Below are 27,985 nucleotides of genomic sequence, written 5' to 3' on the forward strand. Positions count from 1 at the left end.
TTAATATTTGTACATCTACCATTTCATGAAACGTTAGGCACATCAGAGGAATTTTATAAGTGTTTGCTAAATGTTACTGACTTAGATAATTTCAGGGTGTGGCCAATTCCATCCGAAGGGCGTTATTTCTCTTGTCACTAACCGTATCCTAGGGAAGTTATTAAGCATCCGTCTAATTCAAAGGAAAATGAGTAGGTGGTGGGAGGGTTAGAGAGTGGATGCCATGTTGGAAGTCAGGGGTAGGGGAAAACCAGCTTGCTAATCAGAATGTCAGTGAAGGCTGGGAGCTGGGGCTCACACCTGTCATCCCAGCACTTTGGGAGGCTGAGGCAGGAGGATCACTTGAAGCCAGGACTAGCCTGGGGGAACACAATGAGACCATGTCTCTAGACACACACACACACACACACACACACACAATTTAAATATATTAACCAGGTGTGGTGGTGCACGCCTGTAATCCCAGCACTTCGGGAAGCTAAGGTGGGCAGATTGCTTGAGCCCAGGAGTTCGAGACCAACCTGGACAATATGGTAAAACCTCATCTCTACAAAAAATACAAAAATTAGCCAGGTATGATGGTGCACACCTGCAGCCCAAGTTATTCAGGAAGGTGAGGTGGGAAGATCACCCTAGCCCAGGGAGGTCGAGGCTACAGTGAGCCATGATGGTGCCACTGCACTCCATTCTGGGTGTCAAAGTAAGGTCATGTCTTAAAATAAATAAATAAATAATTGTTCTATAGAATTGTATTGATTAAAGAAAATGTTCAGAATAGATTTATAAGTAAAAAATTAACAAGGTATATATACATAGGCCGGGCGTGGCGGCTCACGCCTGTAATCCCGGCACTTTGGGAGGCCAGGGCGGGTGGATCACCCTGAGATTGGGAGTTTAAGACCGGTTTAACCAACATGTTGAAACCCCGTCTCTACTAAAAATACAAAAATTAGCCAGGCGTGGTGGCGGGTGCCTGTAATCCCAGCTACTAGGGAGGCTGAGGCAGGAGAATCACTTGAACCTGGGAGATGGAGGTTGCGATGAGCCGAGATTGTGCCATTGCACTCCAGCCTGGGCAACAAGAGCGAAACTCCCTCTCAGGGAAGAAAAAAAAAAAAAAAAAAAAAAAAGGCATATATATGTGTGTGCTGATTTGTGTATAGAATAAGACATACTTTTTTTTTTTTTAAACAGACCCAAATAAATGCTAACAGTTATCTGGGTGGTGGGATTGCAAGTGGGTATTTTCTTTCTTTCTTTTTTTTTTTGGAGACAGAGTTTCGCTCTTGTTGCCCAGGCTAGAGTGCAATGGCGTGATCTTGGTTCACCACAACCACCGCCTCTTGGATTCAAGCGATTCTCCTGCCTCAGCCTCCCAAGTAGCTGGGATCACAGGCATGTGCCACAACACCCGGTTAATTTTTGTATTTTTAGTAGAGATGGGTTTCGCCACGTTGGCTTAGCCAACAATGGTAATTTTAAATTTTATTCCATGGTTTTCTACATTTTCCAAATTCTCCTCAATAAAATAAAAATGATTTCATATTGTATTAATTACTACAATGCAAGATCGTAAGGTCAGAGGGACACTAATGGTGGTCTACCTCGTGATCCTCCAGGACACAGTATTTCACCGAGGGTTTTCGCATAGTTTCTCATTTGATACTCAGAGGACCCTGTGCCTAGGTGAGGATGGCGGTGCTGCTTCTGAGAAGTCGCTGCCTCCCCTTCTCCCTTTAGCCTCCCCCACAAAAGAAGACACTTTGATTGCTGGGCCACAGTCAGTTCTGACTCCCATATCTTACAACACTTGTCAGGGACCAGCCTGGACCTGTTACCTGAGCAGTGTGTGGCCTCCTTTCCTCTGAGCTTTCTCGACACCTCAAACTCCTATCATTCAGCCCCTTATCTCTCCAAGCTTTCAGCACAAGCCTCTCCTCAGCCTTCTAAATAAATAAACAACACCTACACAGAACACTGCCATTTTCTGTAAGCTTTTCTCCCCCTTTAAAAATTGCAGCAAAATATACATAGGACAAAATGCATCATTTAATCTTTTTAAGTATACAATTCAGTGCCTGTGATATACATAAGACAAAATGTATCATTTAAATCATTTTAAGTGTACAATTCAGTGGGGTGATATACATAAGACAAAATGTATCATTTAAATCATTTTAAGTGTACAATTCAGTGGGGTGATATACATAAGACAAAATGTATCATTTAAATCATTTTAAGTGTACAATTCAGTGGGGTGATATACATAAGACAAAATGTATCATTTAAATCATTTTAAGTATACAATTCAGTGGGGTGATATACATAAGACAAAATGTATCATTTAAATCATTTTAAGTATACAATTCAGTGCCTTTAAGTCCATTCATGATGTTGCAATTGTCACCACCATCCAGCTCCGGAACTTCTTAATCATCCATGCTTTTGAATCCACAGTCTCATAACATTTTATTGCCGTCCTCATTGTCAGGTGAGGAAGCTGAGGCTTTCTTCCTAACCTTGCTTTTGTGTTTTCTCTTTAACACTTGCAGTCTGGCTTTTGCTGGTGGCTGTCCCGGAACTGACCCCCCTCAGGCTGTCAGAGACCTCCCGGGGGCTGAATTTCATGGGCTGCTTCCTGGTCTGGTCTTGTTTCTGGTCTGCAGCATTTGACAATCTTGCTTTCCAATCTCTCTCAGAAATTATCTCCTCCCCAGGTTTCCATAACACTCTCTCTCGAGTTTCCTACTACTAATTCTTTTTTTTTTTTTTTTTTTTTTTGAGACGGAGTCTCGCTCTGTCACCCAGGCTGGAGTGCAGTGGCCGGATCTCGGCTCACTGCAAGCTCCGCCTCCCGGGTTCACGCCATTCTCCTGCCTCAGCCTCCCGAGTAGCTGGGACTACAGGCACCTGCCACCTCGCCCGGCTAAGTTTTTTTTGTATTTTTAGTAGAGACGGGGTTTCACTGTGTTAGCCAGGATGGTCTCGATCTCCTGACCTTGTGATCCGCCCGTCTCGGCCTCCCAAAGTGCTGGGATTACAGGCTTGAGCCACCGCGCCCGGCCTCCTACTACTAATTCTTGGGTGTTTTCTTGTTCTTTTCTTTTCATGTTTTTCTGTTTATTTGATTGTTTTGTTTCTTTCTGTTTTTTTGAGCTGGAGTCTCACTCTGTTTCCTAGGCTGGAGTGCGATGGTGCGATCTCGGCTCACTGCAACCTCCACCTCCCTGGTTCAAGTGATTCTCCCGCTTCAGTCTCCCGAGTAGCTGGGATTACAAGTGCCCACCAACCCGCCAGGTTAACTTTTTTGTATTTTTAGTAAGAGATGGGTTTTCGTCATGTTGGCCAGGCTGGCCTCGAACTCCTGACCTCAGGTGATCTGCGGGCCTCGGCCTCCCAAAGTGTTGGGATTACAGGTGTAAGCCACTGTCCCTGGCCTCTTCATATTTTTAAATTAGTCTTCCCTTTTTAATTTATTTTATTTTATTTTATTTTATTAATAGAGACAGGGTCTCGCTATGTTGCCCAGGCTGGTCTCAAACTCCTGGACCCAAGCAGGATCTTTTCTTCTGGCTTCTTCTTCTCCTGGCTCAGGAACTCATCCTCACTCCCTTTAACCTTTCGATAACCACTCGCCTGGTTTCCCTGCCTCTGGCCTTGCTGATGAGACAACTAAGATCTTTCTGCCAGGGAAATGTGATGCTGCCCTCAAGTCTACAAGGGCAGCCTGAGCTGACAGGATAACATCTAACCTCCTTAGTTGGATATAGGATGTCCCTTGTCATCCGGCCCCCGGTGACCTCTAACATTATCCCCACCCCACCCCACCCCTTTACAGTCTGCAGTAGAATCGTCTGCAGTCCCAGTGCTGGAAGCCCAGGCTGCCTCCTGCCTCCCTGTCTCTGCATATGTGGTAGCTTTATCCCAGAACTTAGCATGTAGTTGCCTGTGTGCCCGTCTGTCTCCACAACAGGGCAAGGTCCTGGAAGCGGGGGTGAGGGGCGTGGGGAAGGTCTTGCTTGTCCTCTTTACGTCTCAGTGCTTAGTGTACCTTATATTTGGACAATGAATAAATGTGTGCTGCTCTGGAAAAGAGATCAATGTCTCGATGGAGTGGAAATCACTAAGGGACAGAGCAAGGACTGGAAGTCAGGTCTTGGAAAGTTCTGACCCTTCCCACTATGTAAACATCCTTTCTACTGAGGGACCTCCCGGGGTGACAAAGCCTTGGAGGAAATGCATGCAGTCTCTGCATGGTCCTAAGAAAATAAAGGAAATAAAGTAAGTGTTGTAATCCTGGACCGGAGTAGAGAGACTTCTTACCGGGAGGCATTTTAAGGAGGGTGGAGAGGGGGATGCTCTCCCTGCCTCCCGGTCACAGTCTACAGGAGCTTGCTGCTTCAGATGTGCTCACACGGGACCGAGAGGCAGGCAGGCGGAGTGGTGCGGCTGAAAGACATCTCTGCATCAGAAAACTTGAGTCCTGGTTTTTTCTAGATCTGCCACTGACTGGCCAATCTCAGAAGGCCCAGCAGCCTTCATGTGTGAAACAAACGGGGTCGTTTCCATCTCTTTCAACCTGAAAATCCAGAAAGTGGGGACATCTGTGTTTAAAGATTGTTCAACATTTTTCAGATTAAACTGATCCACATTTTCCAAGGTATCAAAGTGGTGGCTGCGTCCTCTCATGGTGCTGGGAATCACAGACTTCTCCCCTCACCCTTGACCGTGACCTGATTGTAGAGGATTGTTGCTGATAGAAATGTCCAAGATAGGCCAGGCGCGGTGGCTCACACCTGTAATCCCAGCACTTTGGGAGACTGAGACAGGCGGATCATGAGGTCAGGAGATCGAGACCATCCTGGCTAACACGGTGAAACCCCGTCTCTACTAAAAACACCAAAAATTAGCCAGGCATGGTGGCAGGCGCCTGTAGTCCCAGCTACTCGGAAGGCTGAGGCAGGAGAATGGCATGAACTCGGGTGGCGGAGCTTGCAGTGAGCCCAGATCGCGCCACTGCACTCCAGCCTGGGCAACAGAGCGACTCAAAAAAAAAAATAGAAATGTCCAAGATATTCAAGGGGCTTCTCTAGAGGAAACAACTTCACTTTCACTCTTGATTCTCTAGGGGAAATATAACTTCCGTTTCACTCTTGATTTTTAACTATTTTCACGTTATGAGTTGAGATAAACGGCCTTAGAGTTGATTCATCGAGGAGAGAGTGATGCTGCCTAGCGTTCTGTGAAAGCTGGCTGTACTGAGCGAAATGCTAGGTCACTGCAGGGAAGGAAAGGGAAGAGAAGTGGGGAGGGAGAGGGGCAGGGAGATTGGTTTCCTTTTACAAACCCAGCTGGTTTCCTCAGTAGTTGTGTGTGGTTTCCACCAAACCCACCTATCACTTAGTTAGGACTGCTAATTAGCGGGCAGAGATGAGGACTGCTGTCTGTAGCCCTAAGGATGGTTATTAACCAGGAGGCTGAGCTGGTGGTTGCAGCTGACACTGGAAATTTACCCGGCTCCGCCCCCCAGGAGATGTCCACCCCCATATCCTAGGCGGCTGTGGGCCACAGGCTTTTCGTTCTCCAAAATCCTACATTCATCTGACTTCATTTAATATTTGCAGCCACATAAGAAGTAGAAACATGGCCGGGCGCAGTGGCTCAAGCCTGTAGTCCCAGCACTTTGGGAGGCCGAGACGGGCGGATCACGAGGTCAGGAGATCGAGACCATCCTGGCTAACCCAGTGAAACTGCGTCTCTACTAAAAAACACAAAAAACTAGCCGGGTGAGGTGGCGGGCGCCTGTAGTCCCAGCTACTCGGGAGGCTGAGGCAGAAGAATGCTGTAAACCCGGGAGGCGGAGCTTGCAGCGAGCTGAGATCCGGCCACTGCACTCCAGCCTGGGCGACAGAGCGAGACTCCGTCTAAAAAAAAAAAAAAAAAAAGAAGTAGAAGCATAACTTAATTTCCAGATTCGAAGACTGAAGTTTGGACAGAAAAAATAACTTGCCCCGTGTTACCTAGCTGGCACACGGAGGAGCTGGGATTCAACATCAATGACTCCAGGACCACGGTCTGTCTCCATAAGACAAGTATGCCCACCTCGATTCTCCACCTGTCAGGCCTTCTCCATTTTCCCACCTGCTAAATAAATCACACCTGGTTCCATCTCTCCTTCTTTCCTCCCCTAACCCATGATTCTTTGTTGTTGTTGTTGTTGTTGTTGTTTTGGAAACAGAGTTTTGCTGTTGTCGCCCAGGCTGGAGTGCAGTGGCGCCATCTCGGCTCACTGCTACCTCTGCCTCCCAGGTTCAAGCGATTCTCCTGCCTCGGCCTCCCAAGTAGGTGGGATTACAGGCACGTGCCACCAAGCCCGGCTAATTTTTGTATTATTAGTAGAGATGGGGTTTCACCATGTTGGCCAGGGTGGTCTTCAACTCCTGACCTCAGGTGATCCTCCCGCCTCGGCCTCCCAAAATGCTGGGATGACAGGCGTGAGCCACTGCGCCCAGCCATATCCCATGACTCCGTAAAGCACTCTGTGGTTGTTTCTGGGTTATTTTCACTTCTTCAACTAGGAGGTAAGTTTTTTGGGGTCAAACAGCATGTTTTCTACTTTGTTTTCATCCTATCCCAAATTGCCTGGTACCAATCTGGGCACATAAGATGTGTTTGGTAGTTGATGAGCCAACAGGGAACCCACAAATGGCATTGTATTAGAAAACCACAGGCTTTGGGCCCGAGGAATGACCCTTCTCTTGTACAGTTCTATCCACGCCTCAACAGCCCTCTCATAGCTCGGTGGATCTCAGCTGAATGTCACTGAGCCAGAGCTTTCCCCGACCACCCAAGCCCAAGTGCTGTCCCTGGCTGTTCCTCCTCGGAGCATCTCTTTTTCCTCCTTCATTGGACTTACTACAACGTGTACTCATAGGCTCATTTGAGTATCTTCCTTATTTTCTCCACTAAAATGTGAACCCAGCTACTGGGGAGGCTGAGGCACAAGAATCCCTTGAACCCAGGAGGCGGAGGTTGCAGTGAGCCGAGATAGCGCCACTGCACTCCAGCCTAGGCAACAGAGCAAGACTCCATCTCAGAAAATAAAATAAAATAAAACTCTGGAATGCTATAAAAGAAACCAATAGTAATGGTTAAGGGTGGGACCTGGGCAGGTGGGGACAGAGGAGCAAGGGAACGTTGCAAACTTTCCAACTGTCTTGCTCCATGCCTAACACCAAGTAAATCTTTAGTAAATTCAGTAAATTAAGTACATCTGTTGATGGATTTGATTAACTAATGATCTTGAAACCAACACATTGGACAAGCAACAGGTTGCAAATGTGCGTTGAAGACGGATGAAAGCACACACTGCACAGGGCCTGCTCCAGTGAACCGTCATCTGCCTGTATCTTTCCCGTTCCAGTTCAAGACCAGTCCGGATACTTGGGCCTTGTTTGGTTTTGCTCCTCTTGGGAAACGTCAGTTCATTGGTCATTACAAGGATAATAGGAGTTACTTCCCGACTGCATGAAAAGTACGTAGAAAAAGCCTGGCACAGAGAGAGAAGCCAATGAGCAGCAGGAATGATGATCACAGGCAATCTTCCCTTCCGCCACCACTCACCTCAGATGACCTGGTGAGCCTTGTATCACAGGCTGGGTATTTCCCCCGGAATTCATATGTTGAAGCTCTAACCCACAGTACACAGAACGTGACTGTATTTGGAGAGAGGGCCTTCTCTCCAAATAGAAGGAGGTAATTAAGGTAAAAGGAGGCCATCAGTGTAGGTTCTAATATGATATGACTGGTCCTGATGAGAAGTGGAGATTAGGATACTGAAACACACAGAAGGAAGCCCGTGTGAGGACACAGAGGAGGGAGGTTGTCTGCAGCCAAGGAGACTGGCATCAGGAGAAAGCAGCCCTGCCAACACCTTGGCCTCCAACTTTCAGCTTCCAGAACTGGAGATCTGCCAGTCAGTGGCACTTTGTCATAGCAGCCCAAGTCGACTAGCACACCTTGCCTAGCCCTGCATTTCTCAAATATATGCAACTACAGAAGTTGTCTTGATTGTTTAGAGCCAAGCCCTGTGCTGCTACAAGGGCATAGGCTGAACCAACCACCTGTCAAGGAGTTTCCATGCAGAAGCAGATGAAGGAGACTTCACCCTAGGGCGAGACCCTTGACCCTGTCCCCAGGAATTCTCCAGCTACGCCTGGGGATGGAAGCTGCCTCCCTGACTACTCTTTTGCTGTTGTGAAGTGCTGGGGTCTCACTCTGTCACTCAGGTTGGAGTGCAGTGGTACCATTACAGCTCACTGCAGCCTCGAATTCCTGAGCTCAAGTGATCCTCCTGCCTAAGCCTCCTGATTAACTAGGACTGGAAGTGCACACTACCACACTGGCTAATTTCTTTGCTCTTTTGCAGAGATGAAGGTCTTGTTATGTTGCCCAGGCTGGTATCAGATTCCTGACCTCAAGCGATCCTCCCACCTCAGCCTCCCAAAGTGCCGGGATTACAGGTGTGAGCCACAGACCCGCTCCCCTGGCAGAGCTTTGAAAACGCATGCAGAGCTGTAGCAGCCGCGGCCCTGCCAGAGAGAGAAGCCCCAATTTTGGGGTTGTTGGGGAGCAGGCATCTGCCAGAGATTCCACCTGGTTCTGGCACGTCTCAGGCCAGCCTGGGCTTCGATTCCTTGGCCAACCCTCCTTCCTTTCTTGCTGAAGTAAATGAGATGTGGTTTATGACGTTTGCAGCTCAGACGGTCTTGACTAATATAGTCTCTATGGAGTCAGATCCTGATGTTCAGCTACTCTTGGTCAGTGGTTGCTGCCGGGGCTCTGGCCTGCCTCTCACTCCTGTAGTAGTGCAGGGCCCTGCAGGGTCACTCTGGGCCTCTGGGACAAGCCTCTAAGCAGAGTGGGTGGCTCTGCTGAGCAGCGTCTGCTGACACCAACCAGACCACTTCTTCCGATGGTGGTGACAGCTGCTCAGTTCTCACCAAGAGCCTGGGGCTCCCTCCCATGGGCTTTCCTGGCACCGTTTGCCAATGGTTATTTAAGCACATATCACAAGGGTGGGTGTGTATCTGTCTTAGGTTATGATCTGAGAGACCAAAATAGACATCCCTGGCCTGGTGCGATGGCTCATGCCTGTAATCCCAGCATTTTGGGAAGCCAAGGTGAGAGGATACCTTGAGCCTAGGAATTCAAGACCAGCCTGGGCAACATAGGGAGACCACACACACACATACATACACATACACACACACACACACACACACACATACATACACACACATACACACCACACAAGCCAGGTGTGATGGTGCACGCCTGTAGTCCCAGCTACTTGGGAGGCTGATGTAGGAGGATCACTTGAACCCAGGAGGTCAAGGCTGCAGTGAGCCATGATCACACCACTACAGTCCAGCATGGGTGACAGAGCAAGACCCTATCTCGAAAACAAAGCAAAACAAAACAGCAAAATAGACACTCCTTTATCAACTAAGACAGACCCTAAGGTTAAGGAGCCAAAACTTACCGACAGGTGGACTCAAAGTTTGGCAGCCATGGCAACTTCTTAAATTCCTACAGGAAAAACCACACTCTTGATAAACTCCCTAACAATAGGAGCTAACCAGCAAATTATCCTAACTCTGATTTACAACCCAGACCACTAAAACTTCGACTGGACAGAGGACCATCTTACACACGCTCTTTCCTGACAAGCAACTGCACACCTCCAGCCAGTTGCAGTCAGATCTAGAGACTGCACACAAACTGTCTGTGTCCTCTAGGTTACCTTTGACATAAAGAGCCCAATTCCACCTCATTTTAATCTAGGCCTCCCACAAAGTGAACATGGGATGTATGTTACATATGTGTTTACTTACTGCACACACACTGAGCTCCCCTCATAAATATGTATCGATTTTGCCCCAGACTTGCTGAATATGCATGACTCTATTGTGTAACACAGACCCTGTGAAGCGTAACACCCATCCTGCCCTTTCCTTCTTTGAAGAGAGAGCACCTTCAGTCCCAGCTGGAGACCATCGCTTCCTGGTTTGCAAATTAATGTCAACCAACAAAGCTCTCCCTTTTTTTTTTTTTTTTTTTTTTTTGAGATGGAGTCTTGCTCTTGTCACCCAGGCTGGAGTGTAGTGGCTTGGTATTGGCTCACTGAAACCCCCACCTCGTAGGTTCAAGCAATTCTCCTGCCTCAGCCTCCCAAGTAGCTGGGACTACAGGCGCCTGCCACCATGCCTGGCTAATTTTTGTATTTTTAGGAGTGACGGGGTTTCGTCATGTTGGCCAGGCTAGTCTCGAATTCCTGACCTCAGGTGATCTGCGGGCCTTGGCCTCCCAAAGGGCTGGGATTACAGGCGTGAGCCACTGTGCCCGGCCAGCATTGACTCTTCTACAGCTTGGTGTTGCAGAGTCAAAAAGGATCCAGACCAAGATCCAACCTCCACAGCAGCTCAGAGTTAAAATGCCATTACTCGAGCAGCACTTACTGGAGCGGAACAGAACTGGCTGCTCACTGGCCCTTGGCCTCGCTGCCCTTGCTGGGGGGGACCAGAGTCCAGAGCCTGGCTGCATATTGAAGGACGCCAGCCAGACAGGGCAGCAGGGGAATTGCAGTTCATAAGGTCATCAGCTCCAGGGGCCACTATTATAGCCATGGAATTGGCTGTGATCTCATCCCAGGTTGGCGGAAGCGGTGGGTCCTCACTGGGCTTTTTGGGCCACGTTGCCCAGTGGCTCAGAGCTAGACATGAGGCTTTCTGGGCCAGCTCTGACCTCAGTTAGCTGTGTGCCTTTAGGGAAGGTCCCTAACCCTGAGCTTCGTTTAATCGTCTGTTAGGGAGAACAATAATTATACATTAATAAAGACATGTTTAGGGATGAACAAAATACTGTGTGTTAAAATGTTTAATTCTAACACCTTAAAAATGGTTGTTTTGGTTCGTTTGCTCGTTTGGTTGGCTTAACTCCAATCTGTGGTCCTCCTCCCCCTGTACCTCTTATGGTCTGACTTCCTTAGGTTTCTCCAAAACCTGCTCGCTCTCATTCCTCGCAGCTCACACAGGCTGTGCTATCTGAACCCCTACTTTTCTATGTTCATTCTTTTTCTTTTACATTCCTAGTTCCTCCTGGGCCCTTGAGGCCTCCCTAATTGTATACTTCCTTCTTTCCATCTTAATCGTGTGATTCTCAGTCCTGGAGCTGGGAAATTGTGCACCTAGTAAGTGACTGCTCATTTCAGGGCCATGCATGGCTGAGTCACTTGTGTTTTTTTTTTGTTTGTTTGTGTTTTTGATACGGAGTCTCACTCTGCTGCCCAGGCTGCAGTGCAGTGGCGCGATCTCAGCTCACTGCAACCTCTGCCTCCCGGGTTCAAGGGATTTTCCTGCCTCAGCCTACTAAGTAGATGGGATTACAGGCACACACCACCATGCCTGGCTAATTTTTTTTTTTTTTTTTTTTTTTTTTTTTTTTGAGACAGAGTCTTGCTCTGTCGCCCAGGCTGGGGTGCAGTGGCCGGATCTCAGCTCACTGCAAGCTCCGCCTCCCGGGTTTAGACCATTCTCCTGCCTCAGCCTCCCGAGTGCCTGGCTAATTTTTGTATTTTTAGTAGAGACGGGGTTCCACCATGTTGGCCAGGACGGTCTCGAACTACTGACCTCAAGTGATCAACCACCTCGGCCTCCCAAAGCGCTGGGATTACAGGCATGAGACACTACGCCCGGCCTAATTTTTGTATTTTTAGTAAAGATAGGGTTCGCTATGTTGGCCAGGCTGGTCTCGAACCCCTGACCTCAGGTGATCTGCCCACTTGGCCTCCCAAAGTGCTGGCATTACAGGCCTGAGCCACCGCGCCCAGCCCCAAGTCAGTTGTTGGTCGCCCAGCCCCAAGTCAAAGGGGAGAGACATAAAGAGCGAGACAGACTAGCATCTACCTGTCAGCGTTAATGTAAGAACAGCTCAAGGTCTTCCATCACCACCGTTAAACTGTCGGGATCAGCACCATTCATGGCTCCCAATTGGTGGGCTCTCATGTTCCAGAGGTAGGGCTAGGCACTTACATGCATTATTTTAATATTTCATTTTCACAGTAGCTCTGTGAGGTTGATGGCCTAGTCTGGACAGGAAGAGCTGTGGGTATCGACAAGGCTGTGCTTACAGTACCTCAGTGAAGCACAGCACTTGTGCATCCCAGCAAAACTCAGAGCGACCCATTTCTCACCTCAGTAGCTGGCATCTGTGTGCCAGCGGCCTGCCTCCTTCTCTGGGGCCCCAGTTTGCTCCCGAAACTCACCCAGCTTGCTGACAGGGACTGTGCAGGCTGCTGCTGTAATCTGGTGGTGGGCTCTCATCAGACTGCCACAGACGATCGCCCTGAGGCTTGGATGTGGAGGTTGTCCAAGCAGAAGGCTGGCAATATTCCCACAGCCCAGACGTGCTGAGGCAGCATACATGAGTCAGGCCGTGGCTGCTGCAGCCACGTTGTGGCTTTGTGCTGTGGTCATGTGCGGAGCAGAGCAGCCACTCACCCATCCACTGACTCTCCAAATTGCTTCTTAGCACCTATAATTCCAGTTCTCCTGGGAAAAGCCCTGCAAGACCCAGGCTTTCCCCAACCCTGTTCTGCTGATTCCTTTTGGTCGATTTCCCAGTATGAGATCCAGTATTATTCCTTTTGAAATTGCATTCCCTGCTGTTTTCCCACATTGAGAGCTCAACTAAGAGGCACTTTGTTAAGAATCTGCTTCTAGGTGCTCTTGGACCAAGTTTAAGTTCTCTGTCCACTCTAGCAGGGCCCGTCTACTCCCAGGGCATCTGTCTGAAGCGGGGCCTCCTGGCCAAATCCTACCAGCCAAGACCTGGATCTCCCAGAGCTCAGAAAGCTCCCACTTGCAGGACCCCTTGGCTTGCCTTCCTGCCTCCTTTCTCTCCCTTTGTCCCCTAGTCTCCAGATGAGAAGACACAGGATGACTCTTGTCCCAAGAAGGCCTTTACTTGCGCTGTGGGCACAGAGGTCTTTCTTCCCTCTCTAAACACAAAGCAGTCACTGTGCTCTGCCTTGCAGAGGAAAAATGCAAATGGTGCTCTGGGTGTGGCCAAGTTCCTTGGGCCTCAAGTGCTGGCCTGCATTCTTTATGGGGTAGCCTTTGTTTTCCCTTCCTGCAGGCTGGGCCTGAACTCTGAAGATTACTTAAAACTCATACTATGCCAGGACATGGACATCACAATAAACTAGGTAAAGAGTGTCAACTCAAAGACTATTTAAGATTAATTGCTACACAAGAAAACTTGAAATGCTCTGAAAGCTTTTGAACCATAAGTGAACGAAAAGTTCATCACCATGTCCTGAAGCTTGAAAACAACCCTAAGAATCTACAAGACTAACAATGAGTTGCAAAGCTGAAACCAACTCTCCTGAACTTTAATAACAAAAACAAGTCGTGATCAATTGTGCGAGAGGAAAGAATTATCTCTCTATTCCCTCTACAGAAATATATTATTGCAGAATTATTCTTTTTGTTGTCATTTGTTTCATTTTTAATTTTTATTTTTAGAGACAGGGTCTCGTTTGTTTGTCCAGGCTGGAGTGCCGTGGCATGATTATTGCTCACTACAGCCTCGAACTCAGGGGCTGGAGTGATCCTCCAACCTCAGCCTCCCAAGTAGCTAGGACTATAGGTGTGCAGAATCATTCTTATATGAAGAGGGGTATACAGCCAAAAAATGCAGAGGTACTTCGGGCAATTACTAAGCAAAAACATAGCATTATTCTTCTGAGTTTTGTGATATTTGTAGTATTGGTCTTCTAAAACTTTGTAATTTGTTCCAAATAAATTTCTTGTTCTAAATAAATATTCACTTTAGTATTAAATTTTGTATATGTAACTTTATTTTTTCTTTCTTTTTTTTTTAAATTCTTTTTTATTATTATACTTTAAGTTCTAGGGTACATGTGCACAACGTGCAGGTTTGTTACATATGTATACATGTGCCATGTTGGTGTGCTGCACCCATTAACTCGTCATTTACATTAGGTATATCTCCTAATGCTATCCCTCCCCACTCCCCCACCTCATGACAGGCCCTGGTGTATGATGTTCCCTTTCCTGGGTCCAAGTGATCTCATTGTGAAATTCCCACCTGTGAGTGAGAACATGCAGTATTTGGTTTTCTGTTCTTGCGATAGTTTGCTGAGAATGATGGTTTCCAGCTGCATCCATGGCCCTACAAAGGACACAAACTCATCCTTTTTTATGGCTGCATAGTATTCCATGGTGCATATGTACCACACTTTCTTAATCCAGTCTATCATTGATGGACATTTGGGTTGGTTCCAAGTTTTTGCTTTCTGAATAGTTCCGTGATAAACATATGTGTGCATGTGTCTTTATAGCAGCATGATTTACAATCCTTTGGGTATATACCCAGTGATGGGATGGCTGGGTCAAATGGTATTTCTAGTTCTAGATCCTTGAGGAATCGCCACCCTCTCTTCTGCAATGGTTGAACTAGTTTACAGTCCCACCAACAGTGTAAAAGAGTTCCTATTTCTCCACATCCTCTCCAGCACCTGTTGTTTCCTGACTTTTTAATGATCGCCATTCTAACTGGTGTGAGATGGTATCTCATTGTGGTTTTGATTTGCATTTCTCTGATGGCGAGTGATGATGAGCATTTTTCATGTGTCTGTTGGCTGCATAAATGTCTTCTTTTGAGAAGTGTCTGTTCATATCCTTTTTAATGGGGTTGTTTGTTTTTTTCTTGTAAATTTGTTTGAGTTCTTTGTAGGTTCTGGATATTAGCCCTTTGTCAGATGTGTAGGTAGATTGCAAAAATTTTCTCCCATTCTGTAGGTTGCTTGTTCACTCTGATGGTAGTTTCTTTTGCTGTGCAGAAGCTCTTTAGTTTAATTAGATCCCATTTGTCAATTTTGACTTTTGTTGCCATTGCTTTTGGTGTTTTAGACATGAAGATCTTGTGCATGCCTATGTCCTGAATGGTATTGCCTAGGTTTTCTTCTAGGGTTTTTATGGTTTTAGGTCTAACATTTAAGTCTCTTATCCATCTTGAATTAATTTTTGTGTAAGGTGTAAGAAAGGGATCCAGTTTCAGCTTTCTACATATGGTTAGCCAGTTTTCCCAGCACCATTTATTAAATAGGGAATCCTTTACCCATTTCTTGTTTTTGTCAGGATTGTCAAAGATCAGACAGTTGTAGATGTGTGGTATTATTTCTGAGGGCTCTGTTCTGTTCCATTGGTCTATATCTCTGTTTTAGTACCAGTACCATGCTGTTTTGGTTACTGTAGCCTTGTAGTATAGTTTGAAGTCAGGTAGCATGATGCCTCCAGCTTTGTTCTTTTGGCTTAGAATTGTCTTGGCAATGAGGGCTCTTTTTTGGTTCCATATGAAGTTTAAAGTAGTTTTTTCCAACTCTGTGAAAAAAAGTCATTGGTAGCTTGATGGGGATGGCATTGAATCTATAAATTACCTTAGGCAGCATGGCCATTTTCACGATATTGATTCTTCCTATCCATGAGCATGGAATGTTCTGCCATTTGTTTCTTTCCTTAAAGAGGATCTCCAGTATTGAATAAGGTTGCAGGTCCCACAAAAACTGGATCTGGCCCGGTCTCTGGAACTGCTTTCTCAGCACTACTTTCAACGTATCCCTCACCTTCATTCCTTTTACCCTGCCCTGGAGCCATAGGTAAAGCCTTTCTTGCATAGTTCACCAAAGCCTGGAGATTTCAACCACTATCAATGGCTATACATGTTGTGTGCCCAGGGACACCCATGGTGCAATCATAATAGCTAATTTTCCCTGCAGTGCATGAATCTTATACTACTGAAAGCAAGATCTGGTCAGTTCTCAGTCCCTTCGATGTAATGAAATTGTGTGGGTGCAACTAGCCACGTCTTCTTGCATGAGCTCCTTGAAACACTGCCTTTTCTGGAGATGAAAATAGGAACCTATTAGGAAGAACATTGAACATTATCAGACAGCTTAAATGCCTTTGCAAGAACTCCTGGAAAGAACTGGATTTAATTTTCCCCTCTGAAACTTGAGAAAACCACTCACTGTGACTTCCTGGAGAAGGGAATGATGTTGTTTTTTTGGGGTGAGGGGAACAGAGTCTTGCTATATCGCCCAGGCTGGAGTGCAATGGCTTGATCTCAGCTCACTGCAATATCTGCCTCCCGAGTTCAAGTGATTCTTCTGCCTCAGTCTCCTGAGTAGCTGGGATTACAGGTGCACACCACCACGCCTAGCTCATTTTTTTACTTTTAGTAGAGAGGGTGTTCCACCATTTTGGCCAGGTTGGTCTCAAACTCATGACCTCGTGATCTACCCACCTCGGCCTCCCAAAGTGCTGGGATTACAGGCGTGAGCCACCACGCCCAGCTGAGGGTATGATGTTAACATGCTTCTTAAGATTCATTTATAGCAACAATTTCATTCTGTTTCCAGGCGAATAGGAAATAGTCTATGTTCTTGACCTTGTAGACTAAATTTCCTTTTTTACCGCAGATCCACTTAATACCAAAGTTTTAATGAAATTATTGAATCATTAAGAGAGCATTTCTGAGCAGCTCTAGGAAGGTTATACTACCTGCCTGTTTGCTTAGGTACTAGTTAGGGATTGTCCTAGATTTGGAGTTTATTATGAAGAATCCCACTGGAACTACTTGCTTGAATTAAAATTTGATTTTTATCTTATGACTGGAGGGATGTAAACAGTCTAAGACAGATTTATGGTGATAGTTGCACAACTTGGTGAAGTTACTGAAAATCACTGACTTATACACTTTGAAATGAGTGAACTTTTATTCGATAATGTTTTTTAAAAATCTGATATGCTTAATGCTCTTTCAATTTAGGAATTACAAACATGAGAGCAAAAAATAGGCATAAAATTCATGTATATCTTACAAAAAGTACAATTTGTTAGTTAAAATAGGAACTTTTAAAACACTCCTGGCTTTTACACAAGAATAATCTTAGCTTGTAAAACCCTACTTATCACTTATGCTATCTTACCTACTCCTTGAATCTCAGCACTCCTAAAACCTTTGAAACTCTTAGCATTCAAATTTTAAGATTGTGACTTAAACCAAAAAGCTCACAAAAAATGTAGACTTTGTCCTGAGTGGCTAAGAACAAACATTCCAGCCAGTGAATCAGTTGTTCATTCAATAATGAATCCAACACCTAACACGTGCTGATCTTGAAAGTGAAGAGGTAACTGTGTGTTTCTAACACTTTAGGTTTGGTGGAGCAGGACTTGTCATTGCCTAGAGCAAACAAAAAGTCTTTTATGGGCAGAATTCAGAGACTGAGAGCCACATGACACTAAGTTTTCAAAGCTTGAATTTTTAGAATTCTACTGTAACTGCTGAGGTGGTTTCCTCTAACAATGTACAACTATGAATATAAATAAGTCCAGCCTGATGATGGGATTCTCTGCTGTTAGGTCAAGGTTTCCATTTTTTAAGGGGCCTGCCCTCCTTAGTTGACTGACATTCCTTCTGGCTAGTGTGTTTTTTCTGGGGGCCTCTATTAATATTCTAGATTGAGCAGGCTATGGCTGGTTATATGGTTCCTAATGATAATTTATTTCTATAGCTGGAATCAGCAGAACCAAACAGTACAAAGTGTTCCTTCCCAGGGAAATACTAGCATGGATTTGGTTGTTGAAACCAGCTACTTGCCACCTTGGAAATTCGAGTCCTCTGAAGCGGAACACAGACAGACAGGTTTTATTGGGCAGGAAGTATGGGAGGGGTCTGTTCGCTCATTTCAAGTACACAAGTCATTGATTTTTAGTAAATTCACCAAGTCCTGCAACTATCACCATAAATGTGTGTTAAACTGTTTTCATCCTTCCAGTCATAAATTACAAATCAGATCTTAATTCAAGCAGGTAGCCCCAGTGGGATTTTCTCTAATAAACTCTGGGAGGGGTATCCCGCATGCTGCTGTCAGTGGAACTGGAGGAGCTTCACACTGGGGGTTCCTGGAGTCCTGAGCAGTATAGAGGCAGGGTAGGAGGTTTGGAACTGCAAGAGATGCCTGTTGGTAGCCTGATCTCAGAGACCAGACAAGTTGCAAAACAGGAATTCCATCTTTAGCTTGCCTTCTTTTCACTCCCTAAACATTTAAAAGGAAGTAGGAAAGAATTCCTGAGGACAGATAATAAAAAAGATAATCTCATGCAAATGTGATATACATTTTCCAAAACGTGAATTTTCAACTTTTTTTTTTTTTTTTTTTTTTGAGACAGAGTTTCGCTCTTTTTGCCCAGGCTGGAGTGCAATGGCGCAATCTCAGCTCACCGCAACCTTCGCCTCCCGGGTTCAAGCGATTCTCCTGCCTCAGCCTCCCGAGTAGCTGGGATTACAGGCATGTGCCACCACCCCGGCTAATTTTGTATTTTTAGTAGAGACGGGGTTTCTCCATGTTGGTCAGGCTGGTCTTGAACTCCCGACCTCAGGTGATCCACCTGCCTCGGCCTCCCAAAGTGCTGGGATTACAAGCGTGAGCCACCACACCCGGCTTTTTTTTTTTTTTTTTTTTTTTTGAGATGGAATCTCGCTCAGTCACCCAGGCTGAAGTGCAGTGGTGCGATCTCGGCTCATTGCAATTTCCACCTCCAGGGTTCAAGCAATTCTCCTGCCTCAGCCTCCCGAGTAGCTAGGATGACAGGCACCCACCATCATGCCCAGCTAATTTTTGTATTTTTGTAAAGACAGGGTTTCACCATTTTGGCCAGACTGGTCTCGAACTCCGGACCTCTGGTGATTCAGCCGCCTTGGCCTCCCAAAGTGCTGGGATTACAGGTGTGAGCCACCACGCCGGAACAATTTTCAACTTTTAACAACACGCATAACATAATCTAGGAAGATCTGTAACAGTAGGGAAAGGTATTTGTCCCCATCTGGACTTCCAGCCTGGGCACTTCCTTTCTCCACCTGGAAAATTCCCTACTTGAAGGGAATGAAGTGGAAGCTTCCATAGAAGCGGCAGATGCCAGGGAGTCATGCTCCCAGCCACTCTTGCTGCTAAGATGAGAGCATGTGGTCTAGGCTCTGCTAATCAAATGCCCCTGCTCCAGACTTTGAATTGGAAGCTTGTGACTTAAGGAAGCATGGACTGCATAATCTATGCTACAGAGGGATTCACTTATCCAAAACCCTTTGTAACCTCTTCCCTTTGCCTGCCCCTACTATAGAGGCTGGACGTGCCAACTGAGTGCTTCCCTTAGAGCTCTAGATGGCTTATGGCCATCTAGGACTGTTGCTGTGGATTTATTGTGTAACTCTCACTCACCAATCCCCTAACTGGCCCTGCAGAGGGACCAGAAGACACTCCCTTTGTCAAGGCACCGAGAGAGACCCTGGTGAGAAAAGTATATCTCAAAAATACTGTCATGGCTATACTCTGTACATCAGGGATGCTATTGAGAGCTGCTGAAGAGGAGTGGACTCCCTCATGTTTGCCAGGATCCCGGGTGCCAGAGGTCAATGGCAGCACAACCACCACTAAGGGAGAGGTTATCCCAATAGAAGGCATGATGATCATGACCAGTCTGAGAATGGCCAGTCTGACAGTCAGAATTGCCTGCACATCAAAGATCTTTGGCAGAAACTAATTGGATATAAGCTTTTGGGACAAATGAGATGGGCGGTCCTCTATGGGCCTGCTTAATATAGTTGACAAAAACAAAATAAAAACTCCCTAGATCTGATTTACACCATCCCGACAGAGAGTGTTGTACCCACATCCAATTCTCAGACCCAAACTTGGATGCCAAAGAAGCGCTAAATTCCTAATCCTGGCTACTTGGGAGGCTGAGGCAGGAGAATTGCTTGAACCTGGGAGGCAGAAGTTGCAGTGAGCCGAGATCATGCCACTGCACTCCAGCCTGGACAACAGAACAAGACTCCATCTAAAAAAAAAAAAAAAAAAAAAAAAATGGCCAGGCGCAGTGGCTCATGCCTGTAATCCCAGCACTTTGGGAGGCTGAGGCAGGCGGATCACCTGAGGTCAGGAGTTCAAGACCAGCCTGGCCAACATGGTGAAACCCCATCTCTACTAAAAATACAAAAAAATTAGTCCTATTTCCTTGGATTCCTGCTTCTACATTATGCTGGATAATTTCAGGCCTCTCGGCTTCTCTTGAATGATGTGGGCTGCCATTAATTCTAGGTTTCATTCAACCAATGAACCAGACAAACAGACCCCTCTCTCTGCTCCAGGAAGCATATTAAACTAGAATCTCTTGGTAAACAAATGTTCTTTGCCTCCTAGTCTGGTTTAGCACCCTCAAAATCCATTCCCACGTGTATTCCAAAGACTTTTTTCCAGTATAAAGAGCAAAGTCTTGTAGTTACTCTGGGAAATATAGAAATAGACACCAGGAGTATTGGCAGCCACATACTCTCAGAGAATGGTGAGAATTTGAGCTTGGTTATTATGTCTGCTTGAGCTGGAGGAAAATGAAAATTCAGATAGTGTTAAGACGGTTCATGGCATAAATTGTCATTTGTTGTCAGCAGCGGTAAAGGTAACCCAGTACAATGAGATCCCATTGACGTTAAAGTTTTCAGAAACAGAGTGATGCTGCCAGACAACAGTATGAGGACACAAAGAATTTAAGAGCTGTGGGCAAAAGTGGTTGATTCTAATGGCTGGATAGCTTGAGAAGCGAATAGCAAGGGCTGAAATTCTAGTTCAAGGCACACAGTCTGAAAACCAAGGACTTTTGATGACTTTCAATGATGATGCCAAAAAATTATTTTATCTTTTGCAACCCATGGCCAAAAGGCAGAGCCTGTGTGTTTCTGGTTTTCTTCCTTTCTTTCTTCCTTTTTTTTTGAGACAGAGTCTCACTCTGTTGCCCAGGCTGGAGTGCAGTGGCATGATCTCAGCTCACTGCAAACTTCGCCTCCCAGCTCAAGTGATTCTCCTGCCTCAGCCTCCCAAGTAGCTGGGATTACAGGCACACACAGCCACACCCAGATAGTTTTTGTATTTTCAGTAGAGACAGGGTTTCACCATGTTGGCCAGGCTGGTCTCGAACTCCTGACCTCAGTGATCCTCCCGCCTCAGCCTCCCAAAGTGTTGGAATTATAGACGTGAGCCACCGCGCTGAGCCAGGTTTCTGATTTTCAACATCTGTTAAATGCACAGCTCCTCTGGTCTCTTATGTGATAGTTTGGGGACTGATTGGAAAGAGTTGGTCAGGGGATGGAGAATGGGGACAGATGGGACTGAGGACTGAGTGCACAAAGCTCCCCTTATCACAGAAAGCAGCCCTTTCTCCCTGTGTGAGGAGGCTGTTCCTGCCTTGCTGGAAGAACCATCAGGTTCTTGCCTGAGGAAGTCAAGTTGCCTTGTATCTCCCACTTCTCATTGTTTTCAAAGACAGAACTACATACCAATATATCCCTCATTTGATAAAACCAACCCTGGATGGAGAATTACACACCAAAGTAACTACAAGACTTTGCTCTTTATACTGGAAAAAAGTCTTTGGAATACACGTGGGAATGGATTTTGAGGGTGCTAAACCAGACTAGGAGGCAAAGAACATTTGTTTACCAAGAGATTCTAGTTTAATATGCTTCCTGGAGCAGAGAGAGGGGTCTGTTTGTCTGGTTCATTGGTTGAATGAAACCTAGAATTAATGGCAGCCCACATCATTCAAGAGAAGCCGAGAGGCCTGAAATTATCCAGCATAATGTAGAAGCAGGAATCCAAGGAAATAGGACTGTTGCTGTGGATTTATTGTGCAAATCTCACTCACCAATCCCCTAACTGGTCCCTGGAGAGGGACCAGAAGACATTCCCTTTGTCAAGGCACCGAGAGAGACCCTGGTGAGAAGAGTATATCTCAAAAATACTGTCATGGCTATACTCTGTACATCAGGGATGCTATTGAGAGCTGCTGAAGAGGAGTGGACTCCCTCATGTTTGCCAGGATCCTGGGTGCCAGAGGTCAATGGCAGCACAACCACCACTAAGGGAGAGGTTATCCCAATAGAAGGCATGATGATCATGACCAGTCTGAGAATGGCCAGTCTGACAGTCAGAATTGCCTGCACATCAAAGATCTTTGGCAGAAACTAATTGGATATAAGCTTTTAGGACAAAAGAGATGGGCGGTCCTTTATGGGCCTGCTTAATATAGTTGACAAAAACAAAATAAAAACTCCCTAGATCTGATTTACACCATCCCGACAGAGAGTGTTGTACCCACATCCAATTCTCAGACCCAAACTTGGATGCCAAAGAAGCACTAAATTCCTAATCCCGGCTACTTGGGAGGCTGAGGCAGGAGAATTGCTTGAACCTGGGAGGTGAAAGTTGCAGTGAGCTGAGATCATGCCACTGCACTCCAGCCTGGGCAACAGAGCAAGACTCCATCTTTAAAAAAAAAAAAAAAAATGGCCAGGCGCAGTGGCTCATGCCTGTAATCCCAGCACTTTGGGAGGCTGAGGCAGGTGGATCACCTGAGGTCAGGAGTTCAAGACCAGCCTGGCCAACATGGTGAAACCCCATTTCTACTAAAAATACAAAAAAATTAGCCAGGCGTGGTAGTAGGCACCTGTAATTCCAGCTACTCAGGAGGCTGAGGTAGGAGAATTGCTTGAACCCGGAAGGCAGGGGTTGCAGTGAGCCGAGATCATACCATTGCACTCTAGCGTGGGCAACAGAGTGAGACTCCATCTCAAAAAAAAAAAAAAAGAAGAAGTGGTAAATTCCCATCACTTTTTCATCTAACTGCTCAGTTGGTACACAGATGGAGGGGTCTTGGAAAATAAAACAGGTAATCATAAGCTTCATATGGTGGTGACTTCATTACAGCAAGCCCACACAGCCCCTGGAGGAACATGTTTATTTTCTCATTCCCAATAAGTGAAGAACTCCAAAAGCCACTTTGTCTCATCTAGAAAGGATGCTTTCCCATCTCCTTCAGGGTTAGGTCAACTCTGGTCCACGCCACAATTTGGTCTTCAGAAATCTTAATCATTTTAATGTTCTTCGGGACATCACAGTGATACTACATTAATGACATCATGCTATAAAGACCTACAAGGCAGGGATGGCAGTTATTCTAGGCATGTAAGAGACATGTAAATTTCATGAGTCTACAGGGGCCTGTGACCTCACGGAAGCATTTCAGGGAGTCTAGGCTGAGATAGCTCCTCCAAAATGAAGGCTGAGATATTACACCTTACACTGGAAATAGGAAACAGAAGCATAATGCTTTGAGGTCCTATTTACGGAAGTAACATTTGTCACATTAGTGTGCTTCCCTGACCCACTTATGGGGTGTCTCAAAAGGGAGCTAATTTTGAGAAGGGGCCCAGGGCAGACGAGAGGCTCCATTTGGTTCAGGCTGCAATGCCATCTGTTTTGTCATCCATGACTCAGGGGATCTAACGGTGCTTAAAATATCAATGGCAGATTGGAGAGGTGTACGTTACCTGCGACAAGCCCTGTTAGGAGAATCACAGTGTCAATTATAAGGGTTTTGGAACACATACATGCCTTATTCGTCAAATAACTATTTTTCTTTTGAGAAAAAGAGTTGGCTTGCTCCTGGGCTGTGGAAGAGACTGAATGTCTTATCAAGAAGTCAGATTACCATGCAGTCTGAGTCGCCCATCTCAAGCAGCATGTTATTTTGATCCATCAAGCCACCAAATCTGGTTCCCCAAAACACCCAGCTCTACTGGAGACTCTCAGCATTCAGGTGGACACGTTGACCTGTCCTGGGTATGGAAGACGTCTTCTGTCCCCAGTTAGCCCACTGCTTATTCAATGGGCTAATGGACACAGTGACCATGCAGGCAGGGACTGATTGATCCATTTTGTAACAATCTGGACTTCCCCACCAAGGCTGACTTGGCTTTTCATGAGCATCGCCAGCCAACTCCGAATCTTCCAAGAGGTACGAAACTCAGGAGAAGTCCTAGACAGCCACCTGAAAGCAGATTACATAGACCTTTAATCACATAGGACATCAGCAATTTGTGCTCGATGTAATAGACAATGCTTCTGAACTTGGACTGACTTTCTTTGCCCCCTGGGCCTGCATTATTGTCTCGGGACTTTCTGAATGCATCGCTCATCATCATGGTATCCTATACAATATTGCTCTGAACAAGGACCTCACTTTATACTAAAAGAAGAAATTGGTGGGCTAATTTCTGTCCCTCAAGTAGCAGCTGGCCTTATCCAGTGGTGGAATAACCGACTGTAGACTTAGTTATTGTGCCTGCAGGACAACAGCGCACAGAAAGGTAGTATTGGTATCCTATAATACATAGAATTTCTTCGGAACCCAAAGCTGACATATAGTGCTATTTGTCCTGGCAGTCAGGATACATGGCTACAGGAACCAAGAGAATGGTGCCTTTCGCTAACACGCAATGACTTACTTGCAAATTTTTGTGTTTCCTGTACCTTTGCCTCTACGCTTGGCTAGCTTGAAGGTCTTAGTAACCAAGGAGGAACTCTTCTACCCCGGGAGATTCAAGTGTGGTTTAATTGAAATAAAAGTTGAGACCCTGGCTACTTCAGACTCCTCATGCTAGTGGATGTGTTGCAAAAAATAGTATGATGGTGTTGGCTGTGATGATAGTAACTATTAAGGGGAAGCAGAGTTGCTGTTACATGATGAGCGTAAAAAGGTGAATAGACAGAATTCAGTCATGGTAGTGCCTCTTGCTACTGGCATGTCCAGTGGCAAACATTAACAAGATTAGATTCCTCAGAAATCAGGGCTACCCCTGACTAGCTGAGATTCCTGATGAAGGGAAGGGGAGATTTGTAATGTCCGTTAAGGAGAGCAGTCATAAATACCAATTACAGCTTTAGGACCAGTCAGAAAAACAAGAACTCTAACTTATATTTTTTTCTTGCTGTATCATATATATGTATTTCATAAACTGATGCAAAAGTAATTGTGGTTTTTGTTATTACTTTGAATGGCAAAAAGCCACAATTACTTTGGTGCCAACCTAATAATGAATTCTCCTTTCCTTTACATTTTTTTCCTCTACACTTTTATATAGGACAAACTAGTGATGGACAACTTAATAATTTAGTCCGTAAGATACAGAATGTCGAGAGGAGATAGTGATAGAATTAGAGGAATGGCTGTCACCCAGAGTTCCTGGGCTTGGAGCTGGACACGGAAAATGATGATCCTTTTGCAGGGAAAGAGGGAATGTGTTTTTCTGTTTCCTTCCCTCCCTCCCTCCCTTCCTCCCTCCCTTCCTTCCTTCCCTCCCTCCCTCCTCTCTCTCTCTCTCTCTCTTTCTTTCTTTCTTTCTTTCTTTCTTTCTTTCTTTCTTTTTTCTTTTTTTCTTTCTTTCCTTCTTCTTTTTTTGAGATGGAGTCTCACTCTGTGGCCTTTTGATCCATGCTGGAGTGCAGTGGTGCAATCTCAGTTCCCTGCAACCTCCACCTTCCGGGTTCAAGTGATTCTCGTGCCTCAGCCTCCTGAGTAGCTGGGATTACAGGCATGTGCCACCACACCTGGCTAATTTTTGTAGTTTTTTTTTTTTTTTTTTTTTTTTTGAGACGGAGTCTCGCTCTGTCGCCCAGGCTGGAATGCAGTGGCCGGATCTCAGCTCACTGCAAGCTCCGCCTCCCGGGTTTACGCCATTCTCCTGCCTCAGCCTCCCGAGAGTAGCTGGGATTACAGGCGCCCGCCACCTCGCCCGGCTAGTTTTTTGTATTTTTTAGTAGAGACGGGGTTTCACCGGGTTAGCCAGGATGGTCTCGATCTCCTGACCTCGTGATCCGCCCGTCTCGGCCTCCCAAAGTGCTGGGATTACAGACTTGAGCCACCGCGCCCGGCCCTAATTTTTGTATTTTTAGTAGGAACAGGGTTTCACCTGGTTGGCCGGGCTGGTCTCGAACTCTTGACTTCAGGTGATCCACCTGCCTTGGCCTCCCAAAGTGCTGGGATTACAGGCGTGAGCACCTGGCTTGGAATGTTTTCCAGTTGTACAAGGGATATAAAGTGGGAGCATCTTTATTGTATATCATCCTTATTTTCAGAATTGTAAAGATGATAAGAAACACATTTGATACTAGGTAGTCAAAAAGGGGAACCGTTGTAGCCATCTGGCGTTCTTTTTGTCTGCTTTGAAGGCATGATAAAGATGGCTAGTTTTTCCTAAATCCATTCACCCTTTCATCCATAATTACAGAACCATGACTTTCAGCTGTGTACAATGCCGTGGAGACTAAAACTACATTTCCCAATCTCTTGTAGCCAGCTTACTAGAGTAATTAAGTCCTACCAATGAGCTAAAAGTGGATGCATTGTGTGGTCTTTCTGGGAAGGCTCCAGAAACAGGAGAAACAAGGGCTCTTTAGTCTCCCGTGTTCCTCCTAACGCTGGCCTGGGATGTGGACTCCATGTCTGGAGAGCCAGTAGCCCTCTTGGATCATGAGGTAGAATCCATGCACACTGGAGGGAGAAATATCAGAGTTTGGACCTCTGTTGACAAACAATATTTCTTCGGTATAATAAAACAGTGTAATAAAATGTATGCGGATGTTTTTCCAATGTGCCAGGGGAGATACTGGTAAACAAGACACAGTTTCTATCATAAGGACACATAAATGTGTTGGGTGGGAGCGGGGGGACTAACAATTAGGCAAGGAGATTGGGGAAGCACACAGGTGAAACCCTAGCCTAATCCTGAGAGTATGGTGGGTGGAGAGTTCTGGAAAGGCTCTCTGCAGGAAGTAACACCCTCACGGATAGACAGGAAGGACCAGCTGTTAGAAGAAAGGGTAGAGTTTTCTTAGTCTAGGGGAGTCAGGAGGTGTTAACACTGCTTAACACCTTGGAAGAGATAAGGCAGGGAGGTAAGCTAGGTAGGAGTTTAGACTCTATCCCCAGAACTCTGAGCAGCAAGGGAAGGGCATTTAAGCCCGGGAGTAAAGTGGCCAGGTGTTCTTTAGAACGATCATTCCATCATTCCACTTGCGGTGTTCAGAACGGGGATTGAGGGGAACGAGGCCAGAGGCGTGGAGACCAATTCCATATTTCCTCTTGAAATCGCGATAGGGAGAGGGAAAAGATAGAAAAACTAGAAAAGGAGCTCCACGCCAAAGGCACACTTGGCCCCAATGAACCACCTGGAATACGCTGGGTGCGCTGTAGCCACTAAGCAATTCTGAGCAAAAGCCAGGGTGGATTCTGAAAATGCCAGGCCCTCTTTTGGAAAAAGAACACACAATTAGGCACGAAGTGGAGTAAGAAAAGAAATCACAACTACTGGAGCCTTGGAAATCCGGGTTTCTTTCTTCTGTTTACCAGAAGCGCTTGCCCAGCAATGTTTCCAGAGGGCAGCCCGGCTTTCCCTCTTTTCCCAGAGCACTCCCCAGCTCTCCCAAGACAAGGGTGGCGTGGTGCCCCGGGGCAAAAACTAAGTCCATGTACACCCTCGAGGAGCGAGCTGTTCAGCAAAAGCAAAAGAGAAGGGCTCTCGGGCGGCGGGGACAGACCCTCCTTCGGAATGGGTTGGATCGGACAAGGGAGGCTGTGTGCCGTCAGCTGCCCCACTTCTCTCTGAAGCCCAGTGGGCTCCATCCACTGCCCCGCGGCCCGCGCGCCTCCCGGCACCAGCTGCGTCGCTGGGAGGTGAGGCGCTGGGAGCGCGTGAGGCTCTCCGGGAGAAAACAGCCCAGCTTGCATCCGAGAGGAGGCAGCAGCCGCAGGCACCGTCTGTTTCCTTACTCTGAGTATACAAATTTGACCTCAAAAACACAAACCCTGTCTTTGGCATTTCTGCATTTAGAAATAAACATCATTCCAGACGCCGGCCAGTTCATAGCCACAGAGTCGTAAAGTTTTATTTTTAAAGAGGGGGACGGAAAGGACTTGTAAAGTTTTTTTAAAAAAATTTTTTGGTTTTA

General features: G+C 46.1%; 1 protein-coding gene across 1 annotated transcript in view; it reads right to left on the minus strand.

Moving 5' to 3' along the window:
• Positions 1 to 5,128: 5,128 nt before the first annotated feature.
• ERO1B (endoplasmic reticulum oxidoreductase 1 beta) overlaps positions 5,129 to 27,985 on the minus strand; it is a 169,135-nt gene continuing 146,278 nt past the window's right edge. Inside the window, exon 16 of the transcript XR_007721575.1 lies at positions 5,129 to 5,139. The gene's annotated coding sequence lies outside the window, so the exon portion shown is untranslated. The remainder of the gene's footprint in view (positions 5,140 to 27,985) is intronic.

The sequence above is a fragment of the Macaca thibetana genome, chromosome 1 (assembly GCF_024542745.1).
Source record: "Macaca thibetana thibetana isolate TM-01 chromosome 1, ASM2454274v1, whole genome shotgun sequence".
Classification (NCBI taxonomy): Eukaryota; Metazoa; Chordata; class Mammalia; order Primates; family Cercopithecidae; genus Macaca; species Macaca thibetana.